The sequence below is a fragment of the Trachypithecus francoisi genome, unplaced genomic scaffold (genome assembly GCF_009764315.1).
Source record: "Trachypithecus francoisi isolate TF-2019V2 unplaced genomic scaffold, Tfra_2.0 Lachesis_group1, whole genome shotgun sequence".
Classification (NCBI taxonomy): Eukaryota; Metazoa; Chordata; class Mammalia; order Primates; family Cercopithecidae; genus Trachypithecus; species Trachypithecus francoisi.
In genome coordinates this window covers 84,736,790-84,744,645 of record NW_022681454.1, presented here as the reverse complement: position 1 = coordinate 84,744,645, position 7,856 = coordinate 84,736,790, and the positions used below count along the sequence as shown (strand labels likewise).

Below are 7,856 nucleotides of genomic sequence, written 5' to 3'. Positions count from 1 at the left end.
TAATCAGATGCCATATTGGCTGGGCTCAAAAGATAGACTATTTATAGCAAAACAAAATATACATATTTAACAAAAGAAAAGTAAGAGGCAACTAGAAAGAAAAGACAGTCATTAAGATTTATGGTGTGCTTACACAAATTTTTTTTAAAAAGGTATAAATGTAGTTTGAACATTAATACTACATATTTTTGAATAAAAATCACATATAATATTTTTAAATTATTTTCAAGTTGTTTTTAAATTAAACATTTTGAAGAGAGTTATTACCTAGTATTGAACTTGGAATGTAATTCTGAAATAATTTGTTCGGCCTTTCAGCCAAAGCAGGAATCCATTCCCTAATTTTAATATATTGACTTATTGATTTAAGTTATTTGTTATTTGTTTGTCTGTTTGGTTTTGAAAAAAATAGCAAAACCTGAAATATGAATGATGCTTAACAGATCAGACTGTGAAGTCAGGAAGTGAAGAAGTTCAGAAAATAATCATTGCTTTAACTTTCAACAAATGTCATTATCAACTACGGGGCTGGGAAAGCATAATGACTAGCCAGGAGCATAGCATTAAAGGTGTGGGAAAGTAATGAGACACTTAAGAATGTTTGAAGCAGTCAAAAGAGGCATGTTCTGCCTCTGTTATTTATTTGTCGTGTGACACATGGAAGTCACTTATTCTCTCTTAACCTCAGTTTTGAAGTTAGAAAAGAATGATAATAAAAATGAAATAATCTTAAAAATTAATTTCATCTCTGTGTAAGTGATCTCTCTAAAATATTTTCTCAGGTATTAAATTGGTATAAAAGAATTTAGTTTCATCAAGTTATATTGATTTATAGTACATATTTATTTCTTTATAAACATACTTTCAAATATTATTTTAGATTCAGAGGGTACACGTACAGGTTTTTTACATGGGTATATTGAATGACGTTGAGGTTGACAGTATGATGTATCCCATCACCCTGGTAGCATAGTACTCGATAGGTAGTTTTTCAATGATTCCCACTCACACCTCCCTCCTCTGTCTAGCAGTCTCCAGTATCTGTTGGTGCCATCTTTATATCCATGAGAACCCAATGTTTAGCTACCATTTATAAGTGAGAATGTGTGGTATTTAGTTTTTTGTTTCTTTTTTTGTGTTTCTTTACCTAGGAAAATGGCTTCTAGATTCATTCATTTTACTTGTAAAGGACAGGATTTCATTCTTTTTTAAAGACTGTGTAGTATTTCCTGGTGTGTATGTACCACATTTCCTTTATTCAATCCACCGTGACTCCTTGTCTTTGTTTTTGTGAATAGTGCTACAATGAACATATGTGCATGTCTTTATGGTAGAATAATTTATATTCCTTTGGGTGTATACCCAGTAATGAGATTGCTGGGTCAAATGGTAGTTGTATTTGTTCATGTTCATACTTCCATAAAGAACTGCCTGAGACTTGGTAATTTATAAAGAAAAGAGGTTTACTTGACTCACAGTTCTGCATTGCTGGGGAGGCCTCAGGAAACTTACAATCATGGTGGGAGGGGAAGTAGGCATGGAACTTCTTCACATGGCAGCGGGAAGATGTGTTAATAAGTGAAGTGGGAAGAGCTCCTTATAAAACCATCAGATCGGATGGAAACAGTGGCTCATGCCTGTAATCCCAGCAGTTTGGGAGGCCAAGGCAGGTGGATCATCTGAGGTAAGGAGTTCAAGACCAGTCTGGCCAACATGGTGAAACCTTGTCTCTACTAAAAGTATAAAAATTAGCAGGGCGTGGTGGCATGTGCCTGTAATCCCAGCTACTCTGGAGGCTGAGGCAGAAGAATTGCTTAGACCTGGAAGGCGGAAGCTGCAGTGAGTTGAGATGGTGCCACTGCACCCCAGTTGGCAACTGAGCAACACTCCATCTCAAAGTAATAGTAATAAACCATCAGATTTTGTGAGAACTCACCGTCATGAGAACAGCACGGGATAAACCACCCCCGTGATCCAATCCCTTCCCACTAGGTCCTGCCCTTGACATGTGGGGATTATGGGGATCACAACTCAAGATGAGATTTGGGTGGGGACAGAAAGTTTAACCATATCAGTAGTTTTGTTTGAAATTATTTGAGAAACCTCCAAACTGCTTTCCACAGTAGCTGTACTAATTTACATTCCCATCAACAATGTATAAGCCTTCTCTTTTCTTAGCAACATTACCAGAAACTGTCATTTCTTGGCTTTTTAGTAATAATCATTTTGAGTGGTGTGAGATGGTATCTCACTGTGGTTTTGATTTGCATTTCTCTGATGGTTAGTGATGTGTAGCATTTTTTCTTTTTTGTTGACTGCTTGTGTGTCTGTCCATGTTTTTTGCCCATTTTTAATGAGGTCATCTGTTTATTGCTTATTATTTTGTTTAAGTTCCTTATAGATTCTGGCTATTAGACCTTTGTTGAATGCATAGTTTTTAAATATTTTCTCCTATTCTGTAGGTTGTCTGTTTACTCTGTTGATAACTTCTTTTGCGGTGCAGAAGTTAAGTTAAATTAGTCTCCCTTTTTGTTTTTGATGCCATTGCTTTGAGGACTTAAAAAACATGAAATGTCTCATGAATTTGCTTGTCATTCTTGAAGAGGGCCATGCTACTCTTCTCTGTATTATTTCAAGTTTAGTATGTGTGTTGACAAAGTGAGCATTTGTTTCTGAATTATAAAAATATATTTGCAGAAACTATGGTTAGAGTCTAAGTTTCTTTTCAAATAAACATAAATTTTAATTCAGCATTTAGAAATCCTAAATGTAATTTTTTGAAAATTTTCCAGAATTACATTAGTGAAAATAAGTCTTTACAATTAATTATTCAGTTTTTAAATGTTATGAAAAGCTAATTTATTGTCAATACAAGAGGTTCCACTTAAAAATATTCTATAAAATGTTAAATTGGTAATAACAGTTACAGTAAATTCAAGACATTTAGAATATTATCTGTCTTAAAAACTGGTCAAAACTTTATCAAAATGTGTTTCATAAAGGTAAATCCATTTGTTTATTTCTATATTCTTGCTGAGAAGACCTAGAAAAAGCTGGAACAAAAAACAAATCTGTTTTTCTATACCAAAGAACTCTCAAGGCAGAGAGAAATTACAAGGCCAAGGTCTGGGAGAGAAGGGAAGACTATGGAAAGAAATTGAGAAGTTGAGGACATATTATCCCTAAAGGCGAATGCCAATTACACAGATTACTGAGAAGCTGAGAAGCCAAACAAAACGTTTAACAGATTCATGTACAGCAAAGTCAAAAACTATAGTCCAGAACCGACTAAGAATTAGAGGCTGTGGTAAACATCTTAGGTTCGGGTTCAGGATCAAAAAGTACCTTATCTTTGGAATATTAGGAATAAGAGGGAAATAAAACAGAGCATTTGGCATTAAAACTTTAAACAAAAGAATGTAGAAGAAAGATGGCAATAAAGATAACAAGATAAATTTATAAAATAGAAAATAAAGATACAATGGAGATGTGTCTACGACACCAAAACTAAGGTTCTTTGAAAATACAAATATGCTGTTAAATCTCTTGTAAGACTTATCAAGACAAATAGAGTCTTAAAATAAATAATATTAAGAATAAAAATGATGTAACTTTATAGATTCTATAGACACTTAAAAGGTCAAAAGGTGATGTTAATAAAAATGAATTGGAAAATGTATGTTAAATTAACATATTCATATATAAAATTACAATAATACACAAATGAATAAAAGAGAAAAATCTGAATAGTCCCCTAACTACTAAAAAATAAAAGTCAAATCTATAATTTAAAATTCTTCTGCAAAGAAAACTCCAGGCCCAGATAGTTTTACCCGAAAATTCTATCAAATGTTTTAAAAATAATGTACATGGATTTATACACATAAACTCTCCCAGAGAACAGAAGAAAAGAAAATAACTTCCAACTTATTTAATGAATCCAGCATAATTTTGATCTAAAACAAGCCAAGAACCTGAAAAGTAAGAAAGGGAATAGATGTCATGAGTTCTAAGTTAGAAGTTAGCAACAAAAAAAGAGAGAATGGAAAGAGTGAAAGGGCTTCTATATTGCTGGAGAAAATATTTGCCTCAGAATAAATGAGAGAGAACTTCTGTAAATCAAGAAGAAAATTTCAGGCAGCTCAATAAATAAATAAAAGAGTCACTTGATTATCTAAATGGGAAATAAGCATTATAACGTCATTAGTAATGAGAGAAATACTACTGAAACAATAATGGAAAGCACTGCACATAAACCAGAATTGCCAAAATTAACAATCTGACAGTATCAACTTCTGGTTTGGGAAAGAACACACTAGCTGGTATTGGACTTAGCCTATTGATATAAATAACTACGCAACTGCACGTAATATATAAGCCTTCTGTTTTCAGACACTGGGTAATAGGCAACACCAGAATGAGACCCTTGAGAGAAGGACAACACATAGTACGAGCTCCATGTTATCCTTGGTTTTATCCTGGGACACTTTCCAGAACATGGCAAGGGGAAGTGAAGCACCGTGAAGATTGGCAATTTATCTGGGTAGTAGCGGTAGAGCTTTCAGTTTGAAGATGTTAAAGCAATTGGAATTTGCAGGGCAAAGTGCAGAAGAGGAAGAAGCTCCAGAAAGGGATAAGCAGAAATTCACATGGAGGTTATCCTAGAGTTCTAACTGAAATATGGGTTGTGTATACTCAGAGGGTGGAATCCATGAAGCATAGCAGAAAGCAACTGTTGAGCATCTGAAAGCCAAACCGAGGTTTAAAAAGGTCATGCAGTGTCTGAAAATATTAGCGTTCACCATGCCTGGAAACACTGGAGTTCTACTCAACCCAGAGTGAAAGTCTTCACTGAGCACCTTGGACATGCAGCTGAACCTCAAAAAGTCATGATTTAGGTGAAAGAGCCATATCCTAGAATTAAAGCCACAACTTAGAATTATGTTTACCCTAATAAAACCTAAAATCAAGCCAAACAGGATCAAGAGAATTTAATTGATTGTCATACAAAATTCAAAAACCTTTAAAATAACACAATATAACATAAACTCCTTAAAATGTATCAATAACCATGTCCAGAACACAATCAAAAATTACTGAACTTGTAAAAAATTTAGATGTTAAACTCCTTGTTACTGTTCGTAGCTCACTGAGACTGTGTTCATTTTTTGAAATCAGTTTTCTACTTATGCTTCAGTGTTAATAATTTATTTTCAAATGTACTCAATTTCACAGATCTTTTCTTGTCTTATAAATAATGTGCTGTCAAAGTTAAAATAAGTTTTTATTTATATTTTCACATTTTTATTTATTTATTCATAGTTTTTTATTTCCAAGTCTTACATTTGGTTCTATTTTAGTTTCCTATAAGCAATAAGCTTCTGAAATTCTTCAGAAAGAAAGGGACCCACATCTGGTGAGGGTCTTTGTGCTGATAAATCCCATGGCAGAAAGTCAAAAGTGCAAAGAGAGAAAAGAGAGAGAGAGAGCGAGCATGCAAGAGGGGGTCAAACTTTTCCTTTTACTAGGAATCCACTCTTATGATAACAAACCACTCCCATAATAGCAGCGTTAATCCATTCATGAAAGCCATGCCCCCATGACCCACACTCATTCCTTTAAGCCTCACCTCCCAACACCTCCTCATTGGGAATCATGTTTTCAACATATGAACTTTGAGGGACACACTTAAGCTACAGCATGTGGTGAGAAGCATCAATGCACAAATCCAAGCAGTAGAGCAAATGCTAAAATGAATACATATAAGGGAAACAACACCTGGGTACCCTGTGATTATCCTACTGGAAAGCAACAACAAATGGAAAATCTAAAAAGTACACAGAAGAAAAAAATAAAGACACATTATATTCAGGGAAACCATGACTAGAAAAACAGGCTGATTTCTCATCATAACGATGAAGACCAAAACATAATGGAAGGTCATTTTTAAATTGCTGAATGACGAAAGAAGGAAGGCATCAACAAAAATTCTACATACTTCAAAAATGAAAGTGAAACAATGATAGTTTTGGATAAATTATAGGTGAGATAATTTCATCACCAATAGGTTATACCTGTAATAAATGCTAATGGAAGTGCTTCAGAAAAACAATCCAACTTTTTATCGGATATGTTATAGGTTGAATTGTGTCCCTCAAAAATTCATATGTCGAAGTCCTAACTTTAGTACCTCAAAATGCAAACTTGAAAACAGGATTATTTCAGATATAATTACTTAAGATGAAACCACATTGGAGTAGAGTGAACCCCTAATTCAATATGACTGCAGTACCTATAAAAAACGGAAATTTAGACACATCTAATCTATGATTTCAGAAGCAAGTTAGTGGTTCATACGGGAGGAGGGAAGGTGTATAACATGAGACAGGTCACAACTCTGTTTCCTGGCTTAGATAATCACTATGGACATTCTTCACCTTGTGATAATTCATTAAGCTGTGTATTTTTGATTTATGTATGTTTCTTTATAGATATTACACTCGATAAATTTGAAAGAAAAACAAGTTAACAATGGAGCAAATGACAATGATATAATTCTACTCAAGAATTACACTAACACTCTTCTAAAGGGCAAATAATGTTTCTGTTAGTTTTTTTTTTTTTTTTAACTTCAGAGTTATGTGACCTTATCTATAGGAAGTATAATCTGTTGTACATAATAAAAACATAAATTTTAAAACACAATTCAAATCTTGCCATAGCCTACTGAAAACTCCCAGTGACTTCTTGTCACTAAGAACAAAAGCCACAGCATGAAAGCCTTCATATGATCTGGCCCCTAGTTGTTATTCTGACTTCATTCCTTATTTCTCACTTTGTTCCAAAACTCTAAATTCCTCCCTCAACCTTGCTTAAACATACTCAGCAGGCCTCCACTTCAGGGTGTCTCCCCTTTTTACTTAGTCTAGAGTGTTCTTACCTCACAAGTGTGTTCCCTGGCACCACTGTTTTAATTGTGGTGTTGCTCAAGTGGCACCTCCCCAGCAAAGTCTTATCTGAACACCCTATTTTAAATTCCACCCACATCTACCAGGTACACTCTCTCTTCTTACTCAGCTCATTACTGGCATTATGTTTATGTATTTGCACATAGGCACAAGAAATGTACCTGTGTGCACATCATTTCTTTGTTAGCATGTAAAATATGCCTGGCATAGAGAAGGCATTCTTCATACTTTTGTGAAATGACTAAATGAAGGAATACATGAAATAATGCATGAATGCAATGTTTTCAGCAAAGGATTGGGAAAAAGACTGGAAAACTTTAATACAATTTACCAATGTCAAGATACTTTTACACTGTGGGTCCACCAACCATAAGTTTAGCCAAGTGAAGGCAATTTGTTTACCAATGTCAAGATACTTTTACACTGTGGGTCCACCAACCATAAGTTTAGCCAAGTGAAGGCAATTTGTTTACACAAGGGGGCAAAGATGTGGAATTACTTATTAATTGAATTTCTGTGAACTAGAAAACACAGAAGCCATTGTTAATAATGCTATTAGCTGACTGCTCACATTACGAGGTATAGCTCAGAGCACTCCCAGGGAAAGAAAATAAAAAAGCCTTGTTAAGAATGTAGTATTCTGCACAGGTTGTTGTTAACTGTTAATTAATTTTATCTTCTCTGGGTACTAAAATCTTTATCCCCTAGCCTAAGTATTCTTATACGACATCTGGTAGGCCTCTTTTAACTCACAAATCTATAATGAATTTTTTGAGAATAACTGAAACTAAATTGAGACTCCTTAGAATTGGGTGTGTCTAATTGAAACACACTATATGTACGTATAATTACTGAAAAGGGGGTAAAACATAATTTCTGATTCCTAAC

The 7,856-nt window shown here is 34.3% G+C and overlaps 1 non-coding gene across 1 annotated transcript; it reads right to left on the bottom strand.

Moving 5' to 3' along the window:
* Positions 1-2,560: 2,560 nt before the first annotated feature.
* Positions 2,561-2,666, bottom strand: LOC117086462. Its single transcript, XR_004438372.1, has one exon. It is a non-coding gene; the product is annotated as a U6 spliceosomal RNA (small nuclear RNA).
* Between the last annotated feature and the right edge of the window lie 5,190 nt (positions 2,667-7,856).